Source organism: Coregonus clupeaformis, chromosome 1, assembly GCF_020615455.1.
Source record: "Coregonus clupeaformis isolate EN_2021a chromosome 1, ASM2061545v1, whole genome shotgun sequence".
Classification (NCBI taxonomy): Eukaryota; Metazoa; Chordata; class Actinopteri; order Salmoniformes; family Salmonidae; genus Coregonus; species Coregonus clupeaformis.
This window is the reverse complement of record NC_059192.1, coordinates 40,050,805-40,066,361: the sequence shown is the minus strand read 5'-3', so window position 1 is coordinate 40,066,361 and position 15,557 is coordinate 40,050,805. Positions and strand designations below refer to the sequence as shown.

The following is a 15,557-nucleotide window of genomic DNA, read 5'->3' as shown; positions in this document are numbered from 1 at the left end:
AAAGCTAGAGCAGAGGCACAGTTATAGTGGTGAGAGATATCTCCAGTGCTGTTTTAACAAATTGTATTTGTTTTAAACATGAGCTGGTTAAAAAAGAGGAGGGAGGACCATGTCTCGCCAGTCACAAGTACAGAAATGGTTGAGAAACTGTATTGCCATTGTCAGCACTACTGTCTGTGTCTAAGTAGGGTGTGTAGGGTCAGAGTGCAGGGTGTACAGTGCCTACAGAAAGTATTCATAACCCTTGACCTATTCCACATTTTCCTGCTGAAAGGTGAATTAATCTCCCAGTGTTTGGTGGAAAGCAGACTGAACCAGGTTTTCCTCTAGGATTTTGCCTGTGCATAGCTCCATTCCATTAATTTTTTATCCTGAAACTCCCCAGTCCTTAACGATTACAAGCATACCCATAACATGATGCAGCCACCACTATGCTTGAAAATATGGAGAGTGGTACTCAGTAATGTGTTGTATTGGATTTGCACCAAACATAACACTTTGTATTCAGGACAGAAAGTGAATTGCTTTGCGAATTGTTTTGCAGTATTACTTTAGTGCCTTGTTGCAAACAGGATGCATGTTTTGGAATATTTGTATTCTGTACAGGCTTCCTTCATTTCACTGTCAGTTAGGTTAGTATTTTGGAGTAACTACAATGTTGTTGATCCATCCTCAGTTTTCTCCTATCACAGCCATTAAACTCTATATGTTTTAAAGTCACCATTGGCCTCATGGTGAAATCCCTGAGCGGTTTCCTTCCTCTCCGGCAACTGAGGTAAGAAGGATGCCTGTATCTTTGTAGTGACTGGGTGTATTGATACACCATCCAAAGTGTAATTAATAACTTCACCATGCTCAGAGGGATATATTTGGTCTTTTTTTTTTTTTTTTTACCCATCTACCAATAGGTGCCCTTTTTTGCGAGGGATTGGAAAGCCTCCCTGGTTAAATCTGTGTTTGAAATTCACTGCTCGACTGAGGGACCTTAAAATGATCTGTATGTGTGGGGTACAGAGATGAGGTAGTCATTCAAAAATCATGTTAAACACTATTATTGCACACAGAGTGAGTCTATGCAACTTATTATGTGACTTGTTAAGCACATTTTTATTCCTGAATTTATTTAGGCTTGCCATAACAAAGGGGTTGAATACTTACTGACTCAAAACATTTCAGCTTTAAATTTTGTATTAATTTGTAAAAGTTTCGTTAAACATAATTCCACTTTCACATTATGGGATACTGTGTGTAGGCCAGTGACCAAAAATCTCAATTTAATCCATTTTAAATTCAGGCTGTAACACAACAAAATATGGAAGAAGTCAAGAGGTCTGAATACTTTCTGAAGGCTCTGTACGTGTGGGGATGGGGTGATTGTGTATGGTTGGTGGCCAGCCGGGTGAGTGATAGGTGGAATAGTGAGTTGGCGGCGCGCGCAGCGGTGTGGGCTGGTGTGGATAAAATGCCAGGGACGAATTCTTGTCCCAGTCTGCCCCTGACCTAACCCCTAGCCTACACCTAGCCCATATCCTACTCCTCTCTCTTACCATAATCCTTGCTCTTACCCAGGGGTGTAAAGGGTACTGAAATATCCTACTCAAGTAGTGGTACTTTTACTTTATTGAAACTACTGGTGTAAAAAAAACGACTCAAGTAAAAAGTTGCTAATTTAAAAAGTACTCAGAGTAAAAGTAATTGAATTACTTTTAAAATAAGAACATTGACCTTGATAATTAGCTAATTTCTCTATGGTACGTACAATTTATTTTTAAGAGTCTTACCCTACTCCTAGCTCTTAAATGTAAATGTATACCAAAACTTGGTATATTTGGAAAGAAGACATCTGGGAGATTATGAGGAAATGATCAGAAGATAGATATGAGTAACATAGTTCAGAATACACAAGATCAAGCACACACAAAATAAGATTTTGTTAGTTTTTTTATTTTGAAAGTCATCTTTCATTGACAGCTATAAGTGAATTATTGACTACAAGAGCTGTAAACACATCAGATGGCTTCCACAACATGTGAACAATATCAGAAAAAAAGGGATTGATAGACCTAACAACTAGAAATGGGCAGATGTTTTAGTAAGTGGTGTCAGGTGTGGTCACGGGACATTTCCAAGTGTCTGAGCCAGGTAGCAATAGTTCGCATTACGCATTGTCCCACCCAGATCAACTGCATATTCCTGGAAAGCTTATCTCATTGGCTACAAGACTGTCAAGGTGCCATAGTAGCCATTCCCCTGTGTAATGGATGCCTACAGCGCGTAAGCAGGCAACATCATATTTCTGATGCGATGTTGCCACTAAGTCATACATCATCAGATAACATTGGAAATAGGCTAGATTTGTTCCTACCAACCTAATGATTAATTTGATACCCCTAATGTAGCTATAGCTCAAACACAGACCAAGTCAAAGCTTACCTTGTAAGATATTTGCTGTTTGGTGAAAACGTTCTGTAAAATAAACATTTTGACTCTCGGGCTGGTGATCAATAACGGTAGGTCACAGGCAGACAAATAAGATATCCTCATGATCTGTGGAGTCCGGCTTTCGGTGTGCATCAGCATATTCTGTGTTTATTTTGTTTATGCTTCACAACACTAACCGGAATGTAGGTAGAAGCCATCTTGAAATGAGGTCATCGGCTCGGCATGCCCTTATAAATTCGTATGCCCATATATGGTAGTAAGACACACCAAAGCTTTGAAGGCAACGATCAATAGCAAAGATACTCAGCTTTCCGCAGACACCCTGCTTGTGCAGATAGGGGCTACCGTTCTCGTACCAGACTGAATTGAATAAAAAATATCAAATAGGGTCCCCAAATATGGGGACTTTACATTTAAAGGGGAATGTAAACACTTTAGGAAGTAAATCTAAGCAAAGGGATGTATTCAATCCACTAATACTAAACATGTGCATTTAACATAAAAATATCTCTATATTTAGTATTTTGATCGTATATAAGGTTTATTTCAGCTATGGTCAGCGCCATTTTAAATTGCCATAGTAACGTGTTATAGGAGGGGGTCGCAGTTCCGGAGCGACCCACTAGGTGTCATCCTCCGACAACCTTAGGAACCTCCTCACTCACAGTCGGGACTAATCATCATCCTATTGGTGTCACCTGTGTCTATCAGTTCACCTGTGTATTTATGTCCTCACTTCCCTGTGTTCCCTTGCTCAGTTTTCTCTGCTAGTTTCTCTATGTCCAGCAGTACTACTCAGTGTCTGATCGGAGATCTATGTACAGGTACTTGAGAAGTGTTCTCCCTGTTTCGTTATTTGTTTCAGTCTTAGGTAGTATTTCGTATTTTGGCTTCGGGACCACCAGCAAAGATCCTTGTTTCACCATATCTGCCTACTGCCTACTGTATATCCTGCACCGCACCTGGGTCACACCTCACCCCAAACCTTACAGAAAACTGAGCCAATATGGACCCAGCGGAGGCAGCACAGTATCGGAGCACATTGGCAACACAGGGAGCTATGCTGAACCAACACGACCGCAGCCTGCAGCAGATCACCGAGAATCTCAGCCAGCTGAAGATCGCCGTGCAGCCGACCAGCCCCGGCAGCCGGCGGAGCGGAAGCGGCGTCCCCAGTCTTGCCTGCGAAATCGCGAGAACCCTGCCTACCACCTCTGGAGAAGTATGACGGACGTCCAGAGGGCAGCAGGGAATTCCTCAGCCAGTGTTCCCTGGTGGCCTACATCATCACTCTGTTGACGGGTCGGGCCATTTCCTGGGCTAACGCACAGGGTGACCGTTCGGGGGCGGACTACTCCGTGGAGTTCCGGACCCGGGTTCAAGAGGCAGGATGGGAGGAGGCCGCCCTGGTCATCCTTTATGCCCAGGGGCTATCGGAGGGGATGAAGGACAAACTCTCCTTCAGGGAGCTGCCTGAGCGACTGGACGGCCTCGTTGAACTCTCGGTGCGGGTAGACAATCAGCGTCGTGAGAGGGCGCATGAGAGAGGGATGACGCAAGGCGCGCCTCCGTGTTCCCCTATCAACCCGGAGGCTTTCCACCATTTCAGGGAGGAGACTCCTCAGGAGGAGGCTATGCAGCTGGGGGCGGCGCGCTTGTCCAGGATGGAGAGGCAGAGGCGTCTGCTCCAGGGACGTTGCCTGTACTGCGGCCAGGCATGTCACCAATGCGACTCATGCCCAGATAAGCCGGGAAACGGGAGGGCTCGCTAGTATCTTGAGGGGTGCTAGCGAGCCGGAACCGAAACCCCAACTCCAGAGACTCCCGGATTTTTCTCCCCGTCAGGGTTTAGTGGGCCCGCACTGCGCATCCCCGTACGTCCCCGGGTGGCGGGGGGGCTATGGGAGGATATCCAGTTTTTCATTGTGGACTCTCCGGAGTGTCCCATCGTCCTCAGACACCCCTTACTGGTCGCCCACAAACCGCGGATAGACAGGTCCACGGGGCGGCTCATCCTGGAGGGAGGCTCCGCCCCCATCCTGATCCGGTCTCCACCGACCACTCATCAGCCCAAACCAACGTCCCAGACCACCTACCAGTCCTCACCTCTACCCCAGGTCCCGCACTCCGAACCGCCTACCGCCCTAGCGGCGGTTGCCACCGGGAGGACGGCGGCTACAGACTCCGTCACCAGCCCAGATCTGGCAGGCGTTCCCCAGGAGTATTGGGATCTGGGGGAGGTGTTTAGTAAGAGGCGTGCCAAGGGCCTACCTCCTCACAGGCCTTACGACTGCGCTATTGATCTCTTGCCGGGCACCATGCCCACACGAGGGCGATTGTTTTCCTTGTCCTGGCCGGGGGAGAATATCGAACAGGCACTCGTCGAGGCACTTGTCGAGGGTCATAGCTGTCCCTCTATCTCACCTATGGGCACGGGCTTCTTCTTCGTGGGAAAAAGGATGGTGGGCAGCGGTCGTGCATTGATTACCGGGCCCTCAACGACATCACGGTTAAGAACCGCTACCCACTCCCCCTGATGACGACGGCATTTGAGTCGTTGCAGGGAGCCCGGGTCTTCACCAAGCTGGACTTACGTAATGCCTACAATCTGGTGAGGATTCGGGAGGGGGACAAGTGGATGACGGCTTTTAACACACCCAGTGGGCATTACGAGTACCAAGTCATGCCGTTCAGCCTAGCCAACGCGCCTGCGGTGTTCCAGGCATTGGTCAATGACATGCTCCGGGACCTCCTCGACTACAGCGTCTTTGTGTATTTGGATGACATCCTAATATTTTCAAAGGACATGAGTGAACACCAGCAGCACGTTCGGCAGGTCCTCCAATGCCTCCTCCGTCACCAGCTCTACATCAAGACGGAGAAGTGTGTGTTCCACACAGAGACAGTCTCCTTTCTGGGGTTCATCGTCACCCAGGGGGACCTACGGATGGACCCAGCCAAGGTCAGCGCGGTACTGGATTGGCCCCAGCCCTCATCCCTCAAGCAACTACAATGGTTTTTAGGGTTCTCTAATTTTTATAGGCGATTTAATCGCAATTTTAGCTCCCTAGCCGCTCCCCTGACAGCCCTCACCCAGACGAGCGTACGCTCCTTCACCTGGACCCCGGAAGCGGGGAATGCATTTGATGCGCTTAAGCGGCGCTTTACATCAGCCACGGTCCTCGGGCATCCTGATCCATCCCTGCCGTTCATTGCGGAGGTGGATGCTTCAGAAATTGCGGTGGGAGCAATCCTGTCCCAGTAGTTCCTCACAGATGGTAAGACTCACCCCTGCACGTTTTTTTCCCGTCGGCTGTCCCCGGCGGAGCGGAATTACGACATGGGGAACAGTGAGCTGCTACCGGTCAAGCTCGCCCTGGGGGAGTGGAGGCATTGGCTAGAGGGGGCCGCCCATCCATTCGTCGTATGGACTGACCACAATAACATTCAGGGGGCCAAGAGGATCAACTCGCACCAGGCCAGGTGGGCGTTGTTCTTCACCAGGTTCCGGTTCACCATCTCATACCGTCCAGGGTCGAAGAACACCAAGCCTGACGCGCTCTCCCGGCAGTTCGACCCTGTGGACCTGGTGGAGAGGGACGACCCCATTGTCCCCAACGTCCTGATTGCTGCCCCAGTTTCGTGGGGAAAAACACCCCCAAAGCATAATGTTTCCACCTCCATGTTTGATGGTGGGGATGGTGTTCTTGGGGTCATAGGCAGCATTACTTCTCCTCCAAACACGGTGAGTTGAGTTGATGCCAAAGAGCTCCATTTTGGTCTCATCTGACCACAACACTTTCACCCAGTTTTCCTCTGAATCATTCAGATGTTCATTGGCAAACTTCAGACGGGCATGTATATGTGCTTTCTTGAGCAGGAGGACCTTGCGAGCGCTGCAGGATTTCAGTCCTTCACGGCGTAGTGTGTTACCTATTGTTTTCTTGGTGACTATGGTCCCAGCTGCCATGAGATCATTGACAAGATCCTCCCGTGTAGTTCTGGGCTGATTCCTCACCGTTCTCATGATCATTGCAACTCCACAAGGTGAGATCTTGCATGGAGCCCCAGGCCGAGGGAGATTGACAGTTATTTTGTGTTTCTTCCATTTGCGAATAATCGCACCAACTGTTGTCACCTTCTCACCAAGCTGCTTGGCGATGGTCTTGTAGCCCATTCCAGCCTTGTGTAGGTCTACAATCCTGTCCCTGACATCCTTGGAGAGCTCTTTGGTCTTGACCATGGTGGAGAGTTTGGAATCTGATTGATTGATTGCTTCTGTGGACAGGTGTCTTTTATACAGGTAACAAGATGAGATTAGGAGCACTCCCTTTAAGAGTGTGCTCCTAATCTCAGCTCGTTACCTGTATAAAAGACACCTGGGAGCCAGAAATCATCTGTTTGAGAGGGGGTCAAATACTTATTTCCCTCATTAAAATGCAAATCAATTTATAACATTTTTGACATGCGTTTTTCTGGATTTTTTTTATTGTTATTCTGTCTCTCACTGTTCAAATAAACCTACCATTAAAATTATAGACTGATCATTTCTTTGTCAGTGGGCAAACGGACAAAATCAGCAGGGGATCAAATACTTTTTTCCCTCACTGTACAAGCAAATCCATGTTATTTCTAAGGCTATTGTTTATTTCAAGACACAATCTTGTCATCCCAGAGGCCATTTTGGATATAAAATGGACAATATACAGTATATGCAGTGATTCTTGAATATACCTATATCCTAATAGATGCCTTCATTGATTTCTACCAACAGGAAAGAATGGTTAGTACAGCATGCCAAACTGACCCCTGGGTGCCAGAGTGTTCCTATGCTGCGGTGGAGAAGAGGTCCACCAGGACCATCACTAAAGAGCTCGAGGCCCAGCTAGATTGCGCTCACAACCATCAGTATACAACCGAGTCCTGCCCCTATAAGCCACAGATGGAGCTGACGGAGAGTGAGAGTGAGATCAGTGAAGACCAGAACTCGCTGTATGAATCTGAGAGCTCAGAATCACAATCATCACAGTGCGAGCCAAGATATACTATCGAAGAGTGTGTGCAAGATCCAAAATACATAGTCTTTGAGAGCAAGCTGAAGGAGTTGTTCAATGTCTGCCATGAGCCAGGATGTCGAGCAGGTGTCATCAGTTCATCCCTGAAAAGAGCCATTCTTTTACATTCTGGCTACAATTGGTGACAGTCCACTAATCGTATCTGGAGACGCACAGTGTGATTCGCCAGGCCATTGTGCCTCCTTTGGCACTTACACCATCCTGGACTCTGCTTCCCACCTGGTCCTTGCCCAGCAGACTGTGCATGTGACTGAAGAACAGCTACTGGTTAGAGACGGAAGGATTAGAGAGATGCCTGCAACACATTGAGGTAAGCTATAGCCTAACCTATACTTTGTAGCTAGCCTAAGGGTTGTAAGTGTGTATTTGGTGGATGTATGAAGAGGACATTATTACTAACAGGCCCATGGATGCAGTATTGAAAACCTGGCCACTGACAGGCATCCAAGTGTGAGGGTGCACTTGAGGGTCTCACATGCTGATATCTGGCCTGTGGCACATTGCCAAAGGTGTGAGGAAACAGCTGGTGGCCATCGGAAAGCCAGAGGTACTGTCATATATTTTATAGTAAAATCAGAACTAAACTGCCATGGGTGAGGGGCTAAAAGAAAAGTGGATCATCGCAGTTCACCACATCACAAATTAACACCAGTGGGTCACTGGAGACACACTGAACTGCTGTGCGCACCCCCTTAAAACCTTGTTTTTGTTTTATGTGCATTCCTATGTGAATAACTACAACCAATTGATTTAATAAAATCAGTAACAGTATAATTGTAGTAGCCTACTTATTAATCTCTAGTTACATTGATTAGATATTTTCTCTTGGGGATGGTCGCAAGACTCCAAGTGGCTGCCTTGGACCACAATTATTCGGTGGACAGACAGCAGGCTACAACAAAGGAGGGAGTGCTCCGTTTCTCCAAGGCTGCCAGGGCGTTTGTGGTGAAACCCATCAAGGAGGAGAAGACATGGTGTTTCCGGTCTGAGCTCCTACATGGCATCGTTGACTGCTATGCCAATGTTAAGTGTATTATATTATGTCAGATGTTGGCATATAGAGAGAAATTACCTAAAATAATTTGTGTAACTTAGATCTGGCTCTAGGACCATCCCAGCGGACTCTCCTGAGTGCCCAAAGAGAGAGAGTGGCGGTCACTTTGGGGGAGCGGGCTGGTGTTCCGAAAATGGAGAAGGAGCAGGCCATTCAACTGCGAATTCAAAGATACACCCATCCATGACAGGAATCGGAGTGGAATTTTTTTCCCACTGATTTTTTTACACATTTCAACGAACATGCTACCTTGTCCCAAACCTGCTGTTTCGACTCTCTCTCTCTGCCTCTCTCCCGGACCTGCTGTCTCGACCTATGAATTGGACATGGTGAACCTGTTGTTATAGTGGACAAGCTAACTAATACTATTTTTTACATAAGGCACAGGTATTAGGCCTATGTCTTGAAAGAAATTACAACATGCTAGATTTACTAAATGAACTGGTTTTATTAAAACTCAAATCCTATGTAAATGCTACTTGCTTCTGGGTATGCGTGCCTTATGGAAGAAACAACACATGCATGGATGACACGCCGTTCACCTCGTCCAATTCTCCTTTGTGCCCATAAGGTGAACTGCCGATAAGCTGCCAGCCTGTATGCTCTGCAAACAAAATCATAATAAAAGTTAGTCTGATACCGAAACTAAATCACAATGAGCACGTCCCATTATTGGTTAGAATGAGATTTCATGAATCATGATCCTGTCTGCGATTCGAACTTCGGTCGTCTAATCAAAAGGTGAATGCGTTACCATCGTGCCAAACAGCGCTTGTGATAAACATTGTTATAGGTTACTTATTATATATATTGAGCACCATTACTGATGTTAGCTTTAAACAATTTATAGTCAAGCAAAATTTAAGCAATTATATAACTGGTATACTGGCTGCTGACTGGTCGAGTAACCTCTTCTGCCAGGAAGTCCTTCATAAGGATTAGTGACACGTCCAATACATCGCCATCCAGACAGACTGACAGGAACCTCTGACTGGATGTAATACAGCCGCCATCCGCTGGGATTTTGTGCTGTATCACCACCACCATCTCTCTACAACACACATACTCATACTCTCTAGCCATTATCTGGCAGCATCCGCACTCACACCAGATTGTGTCACAAGGCCGACCCTCTAGCTGAGGTGTTTCAAGCGGCATATCTGTGTTTTTACTGCAACGAGAACGAACTCTATGATCTGGGGCAACGATCGGCTCAAACATGAACGACTTCAGAAGGTTTTTTGGCTCCCTAACTAACGTTATTTCATCCTCTGTTATAAACTCACTCTCAGACTCGGAGCTACTCTTGGTAAATTCAGCCATTTTTGGGAGTTCCAAAATGTTCTCTCCTGCCAGTGACGCAACAATGCCAATATGGCGACTTACAGTTACATTTTACATTTTAGTCATTTTAGCAGATGCTCTTATCCAGAGCGACTTACAGTTAGTGAGTGCATACATTATCTTTTTATTTTTCATACTGGCCCCCCGTGGGAGTTAGCTGGCGTTCTAAATCCTAGTGTTTCCATTCCCATTTAAGAGGGCCTGTCATGCCAAATAGTGTCCCCCAGCCAAATGGTGTCCCCCTCTGCGTCACAATGGGATTCGATTAGTTCTAGCTTCTGTTGCTAGGGCTGTTGCTAGAACTTGCAAAATTCTGACCGGATTACGTAATGAACCAAAGCGTCCGTTGCTATGCTTGTTGCTTGGCTTTATTTTAACTCTCCAAGGACGGTGTTTTTGACGGTGACAACCTGCTGACTACCTGCTGCTTCAGAGGACAGAAAAGACTGGAAAGAGAACACTCTTTCTTTACCATATATTTGTCTTTATATAAGTAAATATTGTTAAATGGGAAGAAATAATTTAAGCTGTTTTTAGATTGACGTTGCTAGCTACTGTACTTATTTACCTCAGCCTGCCTAGTCAGCTAGGGGGGAAGAGAGGAAGAAAGTGAGAAAGAAAGGATAAAAGTGAGTGAGGGAGAGAGAGGTGGGAAGAGAGTGGAAGAAAGAGAGAAAGACAGTATTGCAAATGTACTTAGACATGAGTATTTCAACAACTCTTCTCTTCCAACTTGTTAGGCAATCATATCTACCTACGGGAGAAGGATGGCCAGCCACACAGGAGGGTGATTTTTACTAAGGAGGAGAAGGAGGCCGTGCTGACCGAGATGCATGCTGGCCATTTTGGAGTGAAGCGCATGATTGCCAAAATCAACCTACGCTTCTTCTGACGAGGAATTGTCAAGGAGGTGGACAGCTGGGCAAGTGAAATAACGTTTTGTTTATCAATCACATTCTATTATCTCTGAAATGATTATGATTTCAATGAATGTCATATCAGAGAGCACACAATGTTTCAATTTGTCACTTTTTGCTTAAAGGTCAGTACCCTGTCTAGCCTGCCAGAAGTTTGAGAGGGTGAAGACTGTGGCACCAGAGTTGAAGCCTATCAAAGTTGTTTCACCATGGCACATGATCGGTAAGTGTCCCAATTCAAATTTTGCCCTGATAAGTTGTTTTGTAATGGTTGCTTTATTTGACCACAGCACAGTTTAATATTATAGAATGTGTGTGTGTGTGTCAGTATCCTTACAAATATGAAAATGTGCATACTGTATGACACAGATACGGGTAAGAATAAAGTAATCTTCTCTCTAACACCTTAAATGTTAGGGGTGGACCAGTAAAGGTCAGTAAAGGAAGAGTACGTGCTTAACTCTAAATTCCCTTCTGTAACCCATTAAAAAGGGTGCTTGTAACCAAAAATAGATTTTCCATTTTGGATGATACCCATCAAGGACGAGACTGGCGAGGCCACCTCCAATGCGATGGTGGACATCTTCAACACCCACAGTTCTCCTGAGGTCATCTTGAGTGACCGAGGTAATGAACGCTGGAACAAGGTACGGATGTTATAAGTTATATTCTGTCACCAATGGTTTGTTTTATTTATTTTTTACAATTTGTTTTTGTTTTTCTATGGTACATTATCAGACATATTTCAATATCTTACATTGTCAGTAGATATCGCTTTCCTACTCCCTCCTCCAGGTTTGATGAATGGACCAACCAGACCCTCAAGACTGCCATGGGCAAGTCCCTTGATTGGTACCAGGAAGGGTGGCAGAACAACCTGAAGGTAATTCTCTTTGCACACAACAGCAGCATCCAGGCCTCCACCGAGTATGGACGGGAGCCGCAGCTGTTGACTGAGGTAAACAATGCAATTGTATATACAATTATTGCATATACTGTAGTCTTTCAAATTTGTGATTGACTTAGTGGTTGTTTGTCTATTGCTATTTTTGTATAACGTACTTTCAGATCACTGAAACCCCACCTGATGTGGTAGAAGTTGTCCAACAAGATCAGAACGTCTTCGAGGATCACTTTCAGGCACGGACTGAGAAGGATGTGGAGGTTTTTGACAAGGTAAAAATGATTGTCCATTGTTAATTTATTTTCTGGCCCTCCAAGAGATATGTAAGAAATGTATTTGTAATATGAAATATAATTGCATTATTCCTGTTATCAATCAAGGTGAGACAACATGGACAGGGTGCAGGAGAAACAGAAGGAGAGCTACCGGAGCAGAATCAAGAAGGGGACCAAGTGCTACGACATCCGGGCTAATTACTTGGTTTGGAAGAAGGACGAAAGGAAGGCGAGACCTAGGAAACCTCGCTGCTCTTTTGCTCCTAGCTGGGGTCACCATTTGTTAAAGTGAATATAAAAAAATCTCAGATAATAACTATTTGCATTTGCACAAAAAATTACCTGAAGCTAGTTTTAGTTTCCCTAACACTGATATATTTATCTTTGTCTTCCTAGGGTTACCTCGGTGGAAGCCAACAATCTTCTACAGTTTGAGCAGTTGGACGGTCGACCACTTAAAGCACTGACGCCCTACACTTCAGTGAAGCCCAATAGACAAAGTATGTTAAGCTTTGGTTGACATTTGAGAAAGCAAGAAAAGGTAGTTATGCTGAGTTTATAAAAATTTACCTCTTCAATTTACCTCTCCAAATCATCAACCATCGACTTTCCGAGCCCCCCAGGAGGTATCCCATCCACCAGAACCAGTGAGTTTGGATCAGTCTGATTCTCTGTGCTCTGAGTCGGTGGGGGACCAGCTTGAGGTAGGCTATACCTTTTAAAAGTGTTGAAAAGTACATATCTCCCATTTATAACACTGCACTAATCCATCAAATCTTCTCAAAGTAAAGTGTAACCAGTGTGTTCGCTTGTTTGCGTCTCTGTCTCCTACCCTGTTCACTTTAACTCTGCTCCTGTTCTCCAGGACCTAGGGGTTCTGCCCAACACCCAGACGTGGATCCACCTGATGTCCTCCATTATCAACCACCCTCCAACTTTTCATTACATCATCTACAGCTACTGTTGTTGTCATGTTGTCGTTATCTGCCAATAACGTTTTTTTGCATCATACTGGGCACATAATATGTGAGATACACATATTAACTAAAAACACTAGCACTGCAAACACTCAGAACAAAGAGAGCAGCAGTGCCTGGACTTTGCAGTCTCCCTCTTCAAGTCCCTCTTCAGAGACTGGCTGCCTGTTGAGAGCAAGTGACAGGCAGAACCTCCCACCCACACAGCAACCACCTCCTCTATATTCCACACACCAGAATTCAGTATTTTAGTCTATGATTGCCATGTGTGTACAAAAAATCTGTGAAAATAAATTCATGACACAACTGTACCAAAAATTATCAAAGTTTATGTATTAAAATCTTAAATATTGCCAGGTTGGTTTTCACAGCTGTTTCACAAGATGTTCATTATTGTAAGTTGTAAGGTATCCTTTGAGGGTATTTACAGTGGGGAAAAAAAGTATTTAGTCAGCCACCAATTGTGCAAGTTCTCCCACTTAAAAAGATGAGAGAGGCCTGTAATTTTCATCATAGGTACACGTCAACTATGACAGACAAATTGAGGAAAAGAAATCCAGAAAATCACATTGTAGGATTTTTTATGAATTTATTTGCAAATTATGGTGGAAAATAAGTATTTGGTCACCTACAAACAAGCAAGATTTCTGGCTCTCACAGACCTGTAACTTCTTCTTTAAGAGGCTCCTCTGTCCTCCACTCGTTACCTGTATTAATGGCACCTGTTTGAACTTGTTATCAGTATAAAATACACCTGTCCACAATCTCAAACAGTCACACTCCAAACTCCACTATGGCCAAGACCAAAGAGCTGTCAAAGGACACCAGAAACAAAATTGTAGACCTGCACCAGGCTGGGAAGACTGAATCTCCAATAGGTAAGCAGCTTGGTTTGAAGAAATCAACTGTGGGAACAATTATTAGGAAATGGAAGACATACAAGACCACTGATAATCTCCCTCGATCTGGGGCTCAACGCAAGATCTCACCCCGTGGGGTCAAAATGATCACAAGAACGGTGAGCAAAAATCCCAGAACCACACGGGGGGACCTAGTGAATGACCTGCAGAGAGCTGGGACCAAAGTAACAAAGCCTACCATCAGTAACACACTACGCCGCCAGGGACTCAAATCCTGCAGTGCCAGACGTGTCCCCCTGCTTAAGCCAGTACATGTCCAGGCCCATCTGAAGTTTGCTAGAGTGCATTTGGATGATCCAGAAGAGGATTGGGAGAATGTCATATGGTCAGATGAAACCAAAATAGAACTTTTTGGTAAAAACTCAACTCGTCGTGTTTGGAGGACAAAGAATGCTGAGTTGCATCCAAAGAACACCATACCTACTGTGAAGCATGGGGGTGGAAACATCATGCTTTGGGGCTGTTTTTCTGCAAAGAGACCAGGACGACTGATCCGTGTAAAGGAAAGAATGAATGGGGCCATGTATTGTGAGATTTTGAGTGAAAACCTCCTTCCATCAGCAAGGGCATTAAAGATGAAACGTGGCTGGGTCTTTCAGCATGACAATGATCCCAAACACACCGCCCGGGCAACGAAGGAGTGGCTTCGTAAGAAGCATTTTAAGGTCCTGGAGTGGCCTAGCCTGTGTCCAGATCTCAACCCCATAGAAAATCTTTGGAGGGAGTTGAAAGTCTGTGTTGCCCAGCGACAGCCCCAAAACATCACTGCTCTAGAGGAGATCTGCATGGAGGAATACCAGCAACAGTGTGTGAAAACCTTGTGAAGACTTACAGAAAACGTTTGACCTGTGTCATTGCCAACAAAGGGTATATAACAAAGTATTGAGAAACTTTTGTTATTGACCAAATACTTATTTTCCACCATAATTTGCAAATAAATTCATTAAAAATCCTACAATGTGATTTTCTGGAGAAAAAAAATCTCAATTCGTCTTTTTTAGTTGACGTGTACCTATGATGAAAATTACAGGCCTCTCTCATATTTTTAAGTGGGAGAACTTGCACAATTGGTGGCTGACTAAATACTTTTTTTCCCCACTGTATTTGTTCCACATTATTCATTGTTGTATCCTAGGACCTACAATAGATACATATACAGTACCAGTCTAAAGTTTGGACACACCTACTCATTCAAGGGTTTTTCTTTATTTTTTTACTATTTTCTACATTGTAGAATAATAGTGAAGACATCAAAACTATTAAATAACACATAAGGAATCATGTAGTAACCAAAAAAGTGTTAAACAAATCAAAATATATTTTATGTTTCAGATTCTTCAAATAGCCACCCTTTGCCTTGATGACAGCTTTGCACACTCTAAGTAGAAACCTATAGGGTTCTTCAGTTTGTCCCCATAGGGGAACCCTTTTTGGTGCTAGGTAGAACACTTTGCAGAGGGTTCAATCTAGAACCCTCTATGAAGGATTCTTAGGACCCTCTAATGGTTCTACCAAGAACCCTTTTATTATCTAAAGGTTCTTCCTAGAACCCTATAAGAATGGTTCCACCAACCTTATTAGCTGTTACATTAAACTCTTTATGACAATACATTACATATCACAAGGCCTTTCTTTGAGAGTTATACCCT

General features: G+C 44.7%; 1 long non-coding RNA gene across 1 annotated transcript in view; it reads left to right on the top strand.

Moving 5' to 3' along the window:
- The window catches only part of LOC121582568, a 44,950-nt gene extending 34,118 nt beyond the window's left edge, over positions 1–10,832 (top strand). Inside the window, exons 2-3 of the long non-coding RNA XR_006003374.1 lie at positions 7,217–7,827; positions 10,656–10,832. This is a non-coding gene — a long non-coding RNA (uncharacterized LOC121582568). The remainder of the gene's footprint in view (positions 1–7,216; positions 7,828–10,655) is intronic.
- Positions 10,833–15,557: the final 4,725 nt, after the last annotated feature.